General features: G+C 37.2%; 1 protein-coding gene across 7 annotated transcripts in view; it reads right to left on the bottom strand.

Moving 5' to 3' along the window:
- DLC1 (DLC1 Rho GTPase activating protein) overlaps positions 1-15,700 on the bottom strand; it is a 344,906-nt gene that overhangs the window by 70,894 nt on the left and 258,312 nt on the right. The window lies entirely within an intron of this gene.

Genomic DNA, 15,700 nt, shown 5'->3' with positions numbered 1-15,700 from the left:
ATTGCCCTTGCTACTACCCTAATTCAAGCCATCATGACTTTTCATCAGAACCATCGGCCATCAACTAGTCTCCTTGTATCTGATGTCCTTGCTCTGTAAGTCACCTTATTTAAATGGATTAAATAAGCCAACTTATTTAGACTGCTAGCTAATTTTTCTCAAACACACCTCTGATTATGAGCGTGGCTGTTTAAAATCCTCCAGAGATTCCCCATCTCATACCAAGGCCACCTATGGGATAGGAAGCAGGTCAGGGCTGAAAGATGAGTCCAGAGGCTACTAGAAATTTGCTGCCCTGTGGCCCTGATTTGTCAGAGCTGGCAGGAAAGTGGGCAGGCTTCCTGAGCCATAAACCCACTTCCCTATGATGAAAATGAAGAGAGCGAAATTTTGTCCAGTTCATTTACTTTCAAAGGAAACAAAACCCCGAAAATGTATTGAATTCTGAACGAACAATCAAAAGGCTCCAAGTGGGCTGAACGAAACAACTAGAGGAAATGAACAAAAGACCTTTTCTAGTGGAAGGAATCTGTGTACATTCTAGGGTAAACACTCAGCAAGAAGATAATTCGGCAAATGGTTACAAAGGGAGTTAGGGGGGAAAGCACAAAAGCTAATAGAAGCAGACTTTGCTAAACCTCCCTTTGTCTTAACATTTCCTATGTTCTTAAGTCTAATTGGTTGAGACTTTTTCTCAAAGGCTGCAAGGGAATTTAATCTTCATGTTAGGGATTTGGGGACTCTTTAGTAAGCGACTCTGATTACACGGAATTACACATATTCTGTGTGTGACCTGGACCATAGCTCCCCTTGGATCTACCTGAGGTTTTTACACTTATTTCCCTAAGGATTAGGGATTAAAGTCGAATGGCTTCTCAGTGGGGAAAGCTGGGTATTTTATCTACTGGGTCTTGATGCTATTATTTGTTGCCTGATTGATGATGCCTGAAATCAGAGTCCAGCTCCTGAGGAGAGCACAGCTTTTCACGTGAGCCTTGCTATGTGAGAACTCACCATGGCAGTTACAAAAATCATTTTCTAATAACAGTAACAACTGCAATTGGATCAGTGACTGAACTCCAGAAGGAGCGCCAAAGAACAGTATTTATGGGGCCCATACAGTCCTGCAAATGGCATCACCTGTGTGGATTATTTTAGCCATTAAGTCTCCAACTGGCCATTTCATGAAACCCTGATTTAAAACAAAAGCAAAAACTAAACTTCTTATTTTTAGACCACTCAAACAATTTGGTCATTTCTAATATTACTGGGTACCATACTAAGTCTTATTTTGTTAAAAAAAAAATGTAACAGATCCATATTTTCTCTTCATTTCTCTTCATTCTACGAGGCCCCAAGACAAAAACTGTGTCATTAAGGCTTTTCTTAAATAAGCAGAGTAGCACAGATAGTTTTTATATTAGAGTGGCTTCTCTAGAGTGGCTTCTCTATAAAGGAATTTGTTAATATGATATTAGATGGCTTTCCAAAATTCAAATGGTTGCCTGGGCCAGTGTTATTTCCCAGATGAAATTCTTCTTCTCAGGGCTCTAGTCTGCCTTCAGATCTTGTCCCAGATACACTTCAGTTCTTCGGATCATCAGATGCCAGAAAGGAACCTCTAACAGGGTTTCAAAAATCTCTTTTACCTCCAACAGCAACCTGATGCTGTTTCTATTGTCCCTGTCATGAAAATAAATGAGACGAGTCTCCGAAATTGAGTTTTATGCTTAAAATACATAGATTAATGGTCAGGATATTATTGCCAACCAGGAAAGGGAGTGGAAAGGAACACAGGAACCTCAAAGGAAAGGAAAAGACACAGTATCTTTTGTTTTTTGTTCTGAGATGGAAATGAACCCTCTCCAGTCATGATAAGCCTCCTTTTGATCTTCCTCTTGGCATAAAGAGAGATAAACAACTGGATGTTTTACATTTGCTTTTAAAATTCAAAGTGAAGTCCACTGCAAACCAGTTGTTGGTATGCATTACTTTGGTCAGAGAGCCAGCCACACCAGTGACCTCATGATTCTATCTATCTGCTTTCCGAAGGACACCCCCAAATCCCCTGTAGCAGTCAGGAAATGAACTTGATGCTTAGAGAGCTGTTTTTCCTGAAGGTGGCCTTGTGGTTATGACTGCTGGGTGGAAGAGTCTAATTTATTATCACAATGTTGGGGGAGCTCAGACTCCTCTTTGCGTTGTAGCAAAGGTCATGGGTATAGGAAGTGGGAGTTAGAATTTTCTGTGAAGTTTATTATGAGTCCAGAAATAGTGCATAGGCATATATCTTTATTGTCACCACGTTATGGGTCAGAAGGAAATGTGACGTGTAGCACTTGGAAATTTGGGGGCTTTACTTCTGGACAGCTCAAGGTTAGAACCTAACAGAAACATGGCTCATTTTTAAGTTTTGATTTGTTTGCTTCTCATTGACCAACTATACCCAATGAGACAGTGTTTTCAGAATGTTTATATTTTAGTATCTAAGAACTAGAAAGAAGCAGTGGAATAGAATACTTTTTTTTTTTTGCTTTGCAGTTTGGATATACAGGGATTTAAACCTTGGCTCTGTTGTTGAATTACTTATGAGAACTTGGGCAAATTACTTAATCCCCCAGACTTCAGTGTTTTTGTAAAATGGAGAAATAATCACTACCTTGTAAGGGTTTATGGCTTTTAAATTTAGAGCTAATATGTATCAAATATCTTGGAATATTTCCTGGCTTTTAGTAGAAATGCAGTAATGATCAGCTCTTCTTACTAAAAAAACCACAACTGGTCAGGTATTATGATATCTAAATTTCAGTCCACACTTGGGTCCTAGAACTTGGTTGCAGGTTTGGTCAAGTCTTAACCTATGGAACCTCAGTTGCCTTCTTAGAAAAATGAAAGAAGTGGTCTAAATAAGGATTCAAAAAAAAAGCCTGTTAGTGTTATTGCCTTTCATCAAATTCTCCAAGGGATTAAGAATATGGAAGACCATTTCATGACTTAGGTCACTTAAGCACTAAAATTCTATGATTTATGAAATAAAGCTGATTTCAAGCTTATTTAATGTAAAATTTTAATTTTTGCTAACTGTTATTAGGACATGCTATGCTAGAGATGGCTATTGATGTATATAAAATTCTTTAGAGGTAAAAGATATGATGGATGTATTTTACATGCTCCTTAATATTTGAAGAGTCAATGGTTCTTGGATGATCAGTTAAACACAATGGAATGTCTCATTTAAACTGCAGTCATAGTCACTAGAAAGGAAATAAACTGAACAGTCTTTCATAGTCATTAGAAATTGATAGAAGTCTTATGACTTGAGAGTTAGTAAGATGTAAATGGGAAAGTACTATTGATGCCAGAAGACCACTCTGAAAATATGTTTCTATACATTACAGAAAGCATGGACTATTTTGCGGACATCTAATGCTAGAGGAATAGAGTCATTTAGGGTGTCTGGTGAGAAAAACGAAACCTAGAGGTTTGAGCCTACAGGTCCAACCTTTCATATACTGCTCAAAAGAAGTGAGATCCACAGGAGACTACTTTGTGGGCCGAGGGCTCCTACAGGTCCAAAATCCCATGACTTATGAAATATAACCTCACTTAGCACTATTGAGTATATTAATTCCACTTTTATTTACTGGTTATTAGCACATGCTATGGGTAGCAATCTCAGAAGCTGCTGAAACAGTGGGAGAAAGTAACTTGCTAAGCTTGTCAAAGATTTAGAAATCCTTCAATGGTGGAGGAGAAAAAAGCAAAAATACCCTTCCTCCTCCAGTTATGACTTGAGGATGAAGGCAAGAAAGGAAGAAATGAGGACCTGCTGCGAAGTTATCATCTCCTCCCAATAGACTGTCAAGAGTTTTTATGAAGGACTAAATGAAGTTTTCCAGAATGGTATGATTTATGTCAGTTAGGCGGAACTGACCTAGGTTTATTCTTATTTTCAATTCATATGATTAAAAAAAAATTTTTTAATAGATGCAAAGTCATTGGGGACTGAGAGTTCACTGAGCTTCCATAGACACTCCATTTCCTCTTCAAACATTGCTCTCCTCCATGAGAAAATGGGTTTCTATGTAAGGTCTATATAGCAGCTAATTATAAAGGGCACTCACTGCTCAAGATTACTTTCAGGCTTAAATCTCTTGAGGGAAGTCGGTGTTTCTAGCACAGGTGATGCTCTAGGTGAGGACCTCTTTGTGGAGGAAAGAAAGGAAGAAGTTTGGGTCCAAAGTGAATTCCTAATCAATCCTACTGCTGCAGCCATAGGAGTGCCTGACCTTGGGAGCGGGCTTACGTCCACGGCAGAGCAGAGCTCAAGATTAGTTTATGGACTCAGGAGTAAGTCTAAGATCAGTAAGTCTACACGCAATCACCCCCATAAAAAAGCTGATCCTAATAACATCAACCCAAGAAGAACAATAATTATGCTTCATCTATATGGCGCCATGCTTTTGAGAAAAAAATATATTTTTATAGACATCGTTTGGGGGTGCTATTTTTATAACTAATTTATAGTCTGGGGAGTTAAAGATGTAATTATTTATTTTAAGAGTTAAATTCCTAGCCTTGTAAGATGCTTACGCAAATGTTTCCATAATATACTTTCAGCATCACTAACAGAGACCCATGACAGGGTGTGGCCAGTGGATCCTTGAACCAAAATCCCTGGTAGAAAAGTATTTGAATCACAGAAACCAAGGGAAGGAAATCAACAGTTACTTAGCACCTAGTAAGTTCCAAACACAAAGCGCTGGAGTTTAAACACTTTGTAGCTCATTTATGCCTCACATTTAATCATTTCCTGTGAGATAAATAGTATTTTAGCATTATTGTTATGGTAGGATTAAATGAGGCCATATGTGTAAAGCATTTAGATCTGTTTCGAAAACAGCAATCCTTCAATAAATGTTAGCCACTATTATAATTCTCTTTTATAGATGATGCAGTTCAGACTCAGTTTATTTTAGGGACTTCTTCAACTCACACAGCAAGTGACAAAATAGGGTTCTGAACTTGCCTCATTTCAGTTGGTCAGGAATAGGTACTATGTTGAGCAAACTTCTGTTACAGATTTGTATGGTGGTTCAACAATCAGAAAATGGAAGTTCTGTTCCTCAGTAGCTTAACTGATCTAACAGGAGTTTACAAACCCATACCAAAAAGAACACAGGAATCAGCTCCTAGCATATTCCAGAGACTGCAGGATTCAATTTAACAGACCTCAGATTACTCTCAACATTCTGAGTTCTTTGTGTTTTGTTAATTTCTGCTGCTTCTCCAACTTTCTCAATTTGATGTGCCGCTTCTCTGATTATAGACCCTGACTAGGTCACACAAAAATCATTAGTCTGTATAAAATGTTCCCTTTTCTCTATATGCTTAATGGTAACTGACACTGTATTTCTTCCAAGCACAGTTAGAATGATTGTTTTTAAATGTTTTGAACTCTGAGTAAACATACACATGTGAAAAATCAACAAATATTTTTTGAAAGGTACTTTCTGGAATTGTCTTGACTATCTCAAAGTGAACATGGATTTGAGCCCTATTTTTAAAGATCCTCGTCAGAGGATTGGCTTCTTGCAAACCGGTGGGGGAGCCTCTTTCTGGACACCCTCCAGTTTTCTCTGCACTCACGTGGGATGGGAATTAAAGCTCTCCACGTAGTCTCCCTTTTCAGACCAATGTGATTACTTAACTTTTGGTGCTTCTAAAGAAACCAAATAATGTTTCTTTTTCTTTCTTTGTTCTGCCTCTTTTTTTCAGCTACTGGATTAAGGATAAAACTATTTAGTTTATTGAATTTAAAGTACATTGAACCTAGGAATTTGGAATGATCTGAGAATTAGAATCCATTTTGGAACCTGTATTCATTTAGCTGGTCCGTGGCTCCACCAAATGTTAAACCATAAATAGAGTCCACTTTTTTTACCTTAAACATTGCAGACAGATGTTCAAGTGCTTATCTTCAACTTTTAACCATCTGTCCACACTCTCACTTTTCTCTTGTTTTATAAACACCTATTAAAAAAAAAACCCAACCATATCTTTGAAATAATTATAGACTGATAAGAAGTCACAAAAACAGTCCCAAGCATCACTCAGCTTTCCCCAGTGTGCATTGTCAAAAACAGGAAATTGACTGGCATAATGCAATTAACGAGACTACAGATTTTAGTCATCTTTAGACTGATTTCACAATTTTTTGCATGCCCTCATTAAAAAAAAGTCTTTGTGGATAATTCTATCACCCTAGATCACATGTATGTATAGATTCCTGTAACCCATCACCATGATCAAGACGGAGAACTGTTCTGTCACCACAAGGGAATTCTCCTCTGCCGTTCCTTTAAAGTCACACCCTACCCCCTTTCCTCACCCCTGCAAGCACTTCTCTCTTCTCTGTTTCAATAATTTTGTCTTTCACAGAATATTATATTCATGGAGTCCTGCAGTTTGTATTACTTTTTTAGTATGGGAGGTGAGGATTCTACCACCAAACCACCAATGCTACTTTTTTATTATAAATAGAGAATAAACTTACATATTTTTTATAGATGAATCTCTAAAACTCAAACTTCACAGGATCTTATTTTGTTAAATTGTGCTTCTAGCTTCCTGCTTTGTTTTTCTGGACATGCATTTTTTTACTGTATTTCATAAAAATAAATATATTACAATCGGGTCAGGACCTGGCTTGGTTTTATGGCTCTGGAAGCAAAATTTTAATATGCTTTTTATTTGTTCTCCATTTTCTCTAGGGAAAAAAAAAAAGGAAATAAGTTTTAAATTGCTGAGAGAAGGATGACAATTGCCTACAAATAAGAACTTTCTTTGTTATACAAAAGATGGCTGTGGGAAGTAGATTAATGTCTCCCTCCTCTCCCACCTCTAATTCCATGTCCTAATGCCAGGAACCTAGGAAGAGGTTATGTTACATGGCAACAGAAAATTAAACTACAGATAGAAGTCAGTTAGCTAATCAGTTGACCTTCAGATGGGGACATTATCCTGGAATATCCAGGTAGGTGCAGGGTGATCACAGGGTCCTTACAAGTGGACCAGGGAGACAGGAGTGTGGAGGGACCCAGTGTGAGAAGAGCTTGCTGGCCATTGCCGGCTTTGAAGATGAGGGGGCCATGAGCTAAGGAACATGGGGTGGCCTCTGGATGCTGGAAAGGCAAGGATTCCCCCATTGAGCTTCCAGAAAGGAGTGCAGCCCTCCCAACAACTTGAAGGAAGGGGGCCCAGGGAGACTCTTTTCGGACTTCTGACTTTCAGCACCGTAAGATGATAAATTTGTAATTTTAAAAGTTTGTGTTAATTTTTTACACAAATAACAAATTTATTTGGTTATAAGCCATAGAAATGTGAAGTTAGGTGAAGTCATAGAAAACTAACACAAAGAAAACTTAAAACACAGAAAACTAACACATTAGAAAACTTAAAACAATTAGAGGAGATATTTTGTACAAATACTTCTCCATGATATTTAAGAACAGAATAAAATTTTTCTTGTCTAGACTGGTGGTGAGTTAGTAGGGAGATCTGACAGGAGATAGATCTATTTTTTTTATTGAAGTATAGCTGATTTACAGTGTTTTTTCCAAATTCCACTCACTCCATCCCAACTTGAGTGGCTTGTTGTGAAGTAAACACCAGGCATCACACATCATTTCATCCAAAATATTTCAGAATGTATCTCTACAAAAGCTAAATTTAAGTTTTAAAAAACTTAGCAGCAATCACACCTAAAAAATTAATGATAGTTTCTTATCATAATATCTACTAAATGTTCAAATTTCCTAACTCTCTCACACTTTTTAAATTTTTATTTTTTATAGTTGAGTATCAGAGTTGAACAAAATATTTTTAAGTGATAATAATATATTAGCCCATAAGTCTACTGACACTGAGGGTTTTGAAGCTAAGTTTTGTTTTAGAAACATATTTTGTTGGTTACTTGGGTTGCATGAAACTTCATAATATATTTCTCAACTTTCCTATTATTCTCTGGTAGTGTGCTTTTTTTTTTAATAAGAAGAGCTGAATATTGGATGATATGCCACTAATCTTCTGTGTCATTTGTTTACTTTGAGAAATAAAATTTTCATTATCTTCATAATCACGAGAACTAAGAAGCACATCAAGTTATTTAAATATAGCAGCTCTCAGCAAACTGAGTATATTGTTTATAGAATTTAATAACTGCAGTCATCTCCAACCATACTTCCCTCAAATTCCTGCATTTGAGATGTGGTAACACACTGGAGATTTAGAGGCTTATTGGTATATAAATTACAAAGCAATCATTCTTTCAGATGGAATCTGAAGGAAGTAACGCACAGTGATAGCAAGGGCTGCAGATGAAGTTGTGGTGGTCTAGGGTGATAGTGCCAACGTTCCTGGCCATTTTGCTATTTTATACTTCAGGTGCTGTTCCAATCATGAGTGTAACCAGGAGAAATTTTGGTTCTTGGACTGAGAATCATGTAAAAACCACGTGCCATTTCTGGATGGAATGGAAAATGCAGAATCACAGTGGAATTACTCCAATTTAATATCTGTAGGAAAGATTTATAGTAGTGAAATTAACTTATTCCTTCTCCAATTTCCTCCCTACTGTTTGCTGGAAATTTGAGTTAGTCAAACACACACACACACACACACACACACACACACACACACACACACACACACACAAATGTCCCTGACATTTAAACCAAGACTTCAGATGATAGAAAATATTTAAGATGATAACATACATTTGATTCTTACTTATTTCAGTGGATATAAAACATCTAGACTGAATTAAAACAATTGCCTATTTCAATAAAATAGTTCTGAATAATCTGGATATCCATATAGGGGGAAAAAAACTTATCTCAAATCTGGCCTTACAGGAGATTAAAAAAAAATTCCATGAATTGCAGCTCTAGGTGGGAAAAGTAAACAATACGGCTTTTAGAGAAGAAGTGGAACCTCTTCCCGACCTGGAAGTAGGGAAAGACTTTGTTAGATAACCCTCTAAAATAGTAATTATAAAAGAAAAGTGACAGATGTTTTATATTAAAATTAAGATCTTCTGCTCATTAGAAGACACCATTAGGAGAATGGGAGAAGATTTTCACAATATATACATCCAACAATAGTTTCTGTATCCAGAATATATAAAGAACTCCTAAAAATCAGTAAGAAAAAGATACAATCTCTATGCACACACCAGAATGGCTAAAATGAAGCAGATGGGAAATATCTAGTAATGGATATGTAGCAAATGATACTCTGTAAATTGGTACAGTTTGTACAACTTTTTGGTAGCAACAATCAGCTGTGATACATCAATTCTACCAAATACATACCCAATAGAAATGTATGTATTTGTTCACCAAAATGCAAGCATTAGAACACTCAGAGCAGCATTATCTGTAATAGCTCCAAACTGGAAACCATCCAAATGCACATCAACAGTCGAATGGATAAATGAATAGTACAGCTGACCCCTGAACAACGTGGGGGTTAGTGGCGCCAACCCTCCGCACAGTCAAAAATTCACATATGACTTATAGTCAGCCCTCCATATCCCCAGTTCCTCATTGGAGGATTTAATCAACCAAAAATAGTGTACTACTGTAGTATTTAATACTGAAAAAAAAAAATCCTGTGCAGTTCAAACCTTACTGTTCAAGAGTTAACTGTATTATCCACACAACAGAAAGCCACAGAGCAATGAGAACATTACGATTACGCACAGCAATAATGGGTGAATATCTGGAGCACAATTCTGAGTGAGGGAAGCCAGACACAAAATAGTGCACACTGTGTGACTATTATTTGAAAGCAAACAAAACTCTACTGTTAGAAACTAGGAACCTTGTGGGAGGGTAGTGGTGGTGACTGGAAGGGGACGTGAGGGGTCTCCTCCAAAGCTGGAAATGTTCTGTTTCTTGATGTGGCTTCTAGATAAATAGGCATATTCAGTTTTTAAGTTACCAAGCTCTACACTTACACATGCATTTTTCTGTGTGTATATTATGCTTTAATAAAAGTTAAAGAGGCAATTATTTTGCATGTGTACTTGGTGGGCCTATGTGGTTTGATTTTCTTTACAACATGAATACATCCTTGGCTTTGTGATACTAGATTTGCTGTGGATTACTGGACATCAGTGGCAGCCCTCAATGTAAACCTTGAGTTTGCTGGGAGTTCGTATAGATGATTAGTATCTATGTAATTATCAAATGCAGATTGTGTTTGCAAACATTCCTTTACCTACTAAATTCACATTTCAGGGTTCCCACTGAAGGACATCTCTTTCCTGAAGCTGACCTGTTGTCTTCAGCCCAGGCAAACACACTATCCTTTGCCCTGTGTTTCCATTGTGCTTTGCTTGTATCTCTGTTGTGGCACTTACTCCATTACTTATGAAGCTGTACTTAGTTGTTTATGTATCTAAGCTTATCCAGATTCTGTGCTAGAGGGAAGGATAGGAGAGTTTGCTTTGCTTGTGCTGGTTGTGTTCCTGAAGCTCCACTTAAATGCACAGACCAATGCCATGAGTCAATAAATAATTCGGGTAAATGACCCTTGCTGAACTTGACATTTGCTTTAGGCATAATCAGGCTGTGCATTTTAATGACACAATTATGTCAATGGTTTATAACTTATTTATGAATGTCAGAATCCATTGAAATAGGGAAGGCAGCAGACAGACAAATCCTTAAATACAGAGCTCAGAACACAAATTCATTTTCTTCCTTACAGAAGATGCTTCTCAACATCTTTTTCAGTTCCTTATCTTGCATGGAAGATCATGCTTCTGTATGGCAAAAGTCTTAGGTTTTAAACAGGTTTAGAACACATGAGAGATGAATTGTGAATTAAAGATAAGGAACTGACCAGAGAAAGATTTTAGCAGAACACACTTAAACTGAGCACTTTCTTGAAGTTTTTCACTCATTCAAATGACATTAAGAAATATATATTTATACATATCTATAATCATACATCCGTGACCCAGCTTTCTTCCTAAATAATGACCCATTAAAAAAAGTCCATTTAATTATTTTGAATAAGAGGAACCAAAAGAAGCATTTTGATAACCTTTAATGGACAATTCTTACTTTTTCCCTTCTTCTTTTGCACAATCTCTCCCTACAGAATTCTTTAATGTTTAATCATTGTTAGACACAAAGGGTTTAAGCTGTAACACCTAGAGGAAAATAACTTTCATGCACTTTGCTTAATTTTACAGAGGAAACATAATTGAAACTAAATTTGAAAATTCTTCTTCAATAGCTGCTAAAGATTAACTAAATAAATGCTTTGCTGTTTTCTAAATGCGCAGTAAGGCGAGCCCGCCTTTTACATTGTTCTCCAATGTGGCTAGACTGCAGAAGCTTCATGTGGATTTCAGAGTTCAAACTGAAGTTACCTTTGATTTTTCAAAGTTTTCCCTTTTATAACCATAGCGTGTATTCTATAGCAGAGGGTCCTAGGAATTTCCACAAGGGAGTAATCTTAGGCTCATTATTTAAACTCAGAGAGTTTCACTTTAAAATGTTAAAAACAATCTTCCTCCTACAGAAATGTCGTGAGGCCAAGTACCTTAGCAAAGGGTAATTATTAAGAGTTCTGAAATCCAAACTAAGCACTTTGGGGGGGCCATTGTCCAAAAGACCATGAACAGAAAGAGGGTAATACTGACACTTCAAGTTGAATTTAAGAGGTTCCTAAAGTGAATGCTATGGAACTTGTCACTAAATCAAATCAATCATATGTAAACACTTGCTATACCTCCTTTATTCATTGTACAACTTAGTTTTTAACAGGCCTTTTGTCCTATATTGACCAATTTCTCCCTAAGAATCCTATTAAAACCAAACAATCACATGATACTAATTTTCTGAAAACAGAACATTTGCTATTGGACAGTTGCCCCATATGGGTAAATCCAAATTTTTACTATCAGATATAGAATCAGTTTTATTTTCACATTCAGAATTTCTACATATTATTAATTGATAGGTCCCTTTTTGCTGTCGAAGATATGTGTGTGTGTGTGTGTGTGTGTGTGTGTATTTTAATTTATTATTAAAGTCCCATTTTAGCTGAAGTATCTTTCTATCCATGTCTGGTACAGAATTTCATAATGGCACAAATAATGGGAACAACAGGAAGTTTCAAAAGGTAGGATGTAAGTCCAAAAGATTTTTTTGTAAGAGTGGAGCAGAGAGTGAAACACTTTGGTATGACGATTTCCTACTGTCTTCATCTCTTTCATCATGTGCTTACTTGCCAGGTTGTCCTTCACTTCATCTAAGCACCCATCTCAGTGTAAGCAAAGACTCGGTCCCACCTCCTCTTGCCACTCAAGATCTCCAGAGATTTCTCTCCCTTTTCTCCTGCATCACTACATTTTCTCTTTCTTCCAAGTTATTCCCATTAGCATAAATACCCTCTCTTGAATCCACTACCCCCTCCAGGTATTTCAATTCATCTATTTATTCCCTTTAACTGTGAAACTCCTGAAAGTCTTCTACAGTCAACTGTCTTCAATTCCACTCCTTCCTTCCTCTTTTGAACCCACCCCAAAAATGCTTTAACATCTACATCTCCACCAGAACTGCTCATCTGGAGGTCACCACTGACTCTCATGTTGCTGGTTAGTTCTCAAGTCTTTATATTCTTGACCTATCAACATTATTTGATAAGTTAATCACTTTCAATCATCCTTGAAAGACTTGTTTCTCTTGGATTCCAGAGCACTACATTCTCCTAGTTTTCTTACCTCACTGGCAATGCCTTTTCAGTCTTTTCCTGGGTTCTACTTTCTCCAGACTTTTCCTGTTGGGAGTGCCTAGGTGATCAGACATCTTTGACATCTTCTCTAGTTAAATTCCTTCTTTGGTGAGCTTATCTAGTCTCATGGCCTTAATACCATCAACATGCTCATAACTCCAAATTTATAACATTAGTCCAAATTTTTCTTCTGAATTCTACCCAACTGCACAAACACTTGGATGTCAAATTGGTCTTTAAAACTAATTACTAAACCTGATCTTCCCCTCAGAATCTGCTTCTCCCTCAGTCTTGTCCATTTTGGCTCCTGACAACTCCATTTTTTTCAAAATACTTTCTAATCATTCTTGACTTCTTTCTTTCCCTCATGCTTCACACCATATCTATCTGCAAATCTTGCTGCCCCAAGCTTCAGAATACAGCCACAGCTAGACCTCTTCTCACCATCTCCACTGCTATCAACTGGGTCTAGGTCAGTATCAGCTCTTGCCCAGGTTGTTCCAATAGCTTACTAGTTTCCTTGCTTCTCCTTTTGTCCCCTTTGAGTCTATTACAGGGTTAACAGTCAGAGTGATTCTATTAGGATTTAAGCCAGCTAACATCACTCTGTGATATCTTCTATCTAGATAATCCCTCTATGAGAGTAAAAACTAAAGTCCTTCCAACGTTCTACCAGGTCCTTCCTTTTGTCACCTTTCTGACCTTTTCTTTTAAGACCCTTCCTTTCTCCACTCCAGCTCCCATACTGGCCTCCTTGATGTTTCTTAAAAAAGAACCCCGAGGAAAAAAGGGACCCGAGACTTGCTCTCACTTCAAGGCCTTCACTTACTCTCTTCTCTGCTAGGAAAGCTCTTTCTCCCAAGACCCACAAGGTTGCTGTCCCACCCTTCATGTCTTTACTTATATGTCACCTTCTCAGAGGTGTTGTTTCAAATGCCACTCACATTCTCCTTACCCTCATCAGCTCTGTCCTCTTCCCTTTCTCTGCTTTTTTTCTCCATAATATTTATTACTTAACATAATAATATATACATAACATATAATAATATATAAACATAATATATAATTTACTTATTTATTCTCTCCATTATCTGCCTCTTACCAGTAGAATGCTAGCTCCATAACAAGAGACATTTTGTTTCAGTCATTGGTGTGTGCCCAGAGCCCAAGGGCATTTGGCACATAATAGGTGCTCAGTAAATGTTTGTTGAGTAAAAGAGTCTCTTTCACCTCTCTGCTTTTCTCACTAGAATATAAATTGCTTTGCGGCAGGGATCATGTGATATTCATCCTTCTGTCTTCAGAGTTTAACATGGTCTCTGGCAAAGAGTAGGTCAGTCATTATTATTGAAGTGAATTGTTGGAGAAGAGCACACTCTATGATTCTTTGAGTAATGCATTCCAAGATGGACAGAAGGACTGGAGGGGTGACTGAGAGGAGAGACAGAGAAAGTCTCAGTCAACCAACAGATACACAGATATTAAATTTTACATTCTATAAAAATGTAGATAGAATTTGGGAAATAAATTGAGGCCAGGGAGATTCCAGACTTTTACTGTCAAGAGAGTAGGGAGGGAGGTTATTAATCATAATCACCTGGGAATATTTGAGGGCTTCAACACTGCTACCTCTTCAGGAGAGCCACTAACATTTATGGAATATTTATTATGCGCCAGACTGCTGGATGTGATTTCCAGTGTCTGCCCGCTAGTGTTTTCTTGGCCCTCAACCCTCTGGCTCCAGCCTGAATAACTGCATTTCGCTATGTGGTGACACTTTCTTATATAAGAAGTAAAAATCATACAAGTTAATAATATTTTTTTCTCTTGCCCCCCTCTTCTCTTCTCCTCCTTCCCCTTAATAGAAAAGTATTTATAAAAATAGAATAGTTGCTTTGGGAGTTTAAGTTGCGATATAAAATCCAGAATAATTGTTTTAAGCAGTCCCATACAATAGAGACAGATTTAAATGGCTAAACCAGCCTTTAAAAGCAGCTCTATTGGTAGTAAAATTCTTACTAAAAGGAAACTAATGATAAATATGAAATTTAGGTTACTGGTTACCTCTGGGAGGTGGGAGGAACTTTCTAAGGCATTGAAGTTGCTTAATTTTTTAAGCTGGATGGTGAGCACAAGGGTGTTCATCTTCTTACTTTTTATGTTTATGAAACATATATTTTTGTGAAATATTGAAAAAAGAAATTGCTCCTCTGGACCAAGACTTTTCTCAATCATTTAAAGACCTTTAATGTATATTAGAATTAAACTCACCAAAGTCACTTAAATAGCTTTAAAAGTTTCCATGATAAACTAATTCTAAGCATTTCAGCTCTCCCTGTGGAAAGTTTTTATGTTAGAGTCTTTCAACAATAGCAGCTAAAATAGCCTCTTCCTGCGAAGGTTACATACAGAGCCATTTTGTTTGTTTATAAGTCATTTGTTTTAAACTCTAAATATTCCTCTCTTAGAGCCCACATGATTGGAATTCTAACCAAAGGAGAAAAAGCCTGTTTAACTCAGAGAACGCTAGGGATGATACTCAGGCCCTAACCACTAAATACAACTCTAATTAAATAAAAATTTATTACGATCCAAATTAGGAACACAATTCTCATGGAGGCAAAAGATGAGACTCTGGGCCTTAGCTTCCCTACAACCCTACAAGCTCCAGGCTTCAGCAGGGCAGGAGAGAAGCAGCTGGCCTGAGACAGGTGTGTTATTAATGAGAGATTTTACATTCTTTATCTCATAGTGAGTCTTTGAAATCCGGTGTGTATTTTATACCTCAAAGAGTGGATCCATTTGTGGAACCTAATGCTTTGCAATTTTGGATGATGCCCTCTTTAAGAAACAGGCGACAACGTTACTAATACAAAACCAGGTATAA

This window comes from Camelus bactrianus, chromosome 26, assembly GCF_048773025.1.
Source record: "Camelus bactrianus isolate YW-2024 breed Bactrian camel chromosome 26, ASM4877302v1, whole genome shotgun sequence".
Taxonomy (NCBI): domain Eukaryota; kingdom Metazoa; phylum Chordata; class Mammalia; order Artiodactyla; family Camelidae; genus Camelus; species Camelus bactrianus.
This window is presented reverse-complemented; position numbering and strand designations above follow the sequence as displayed.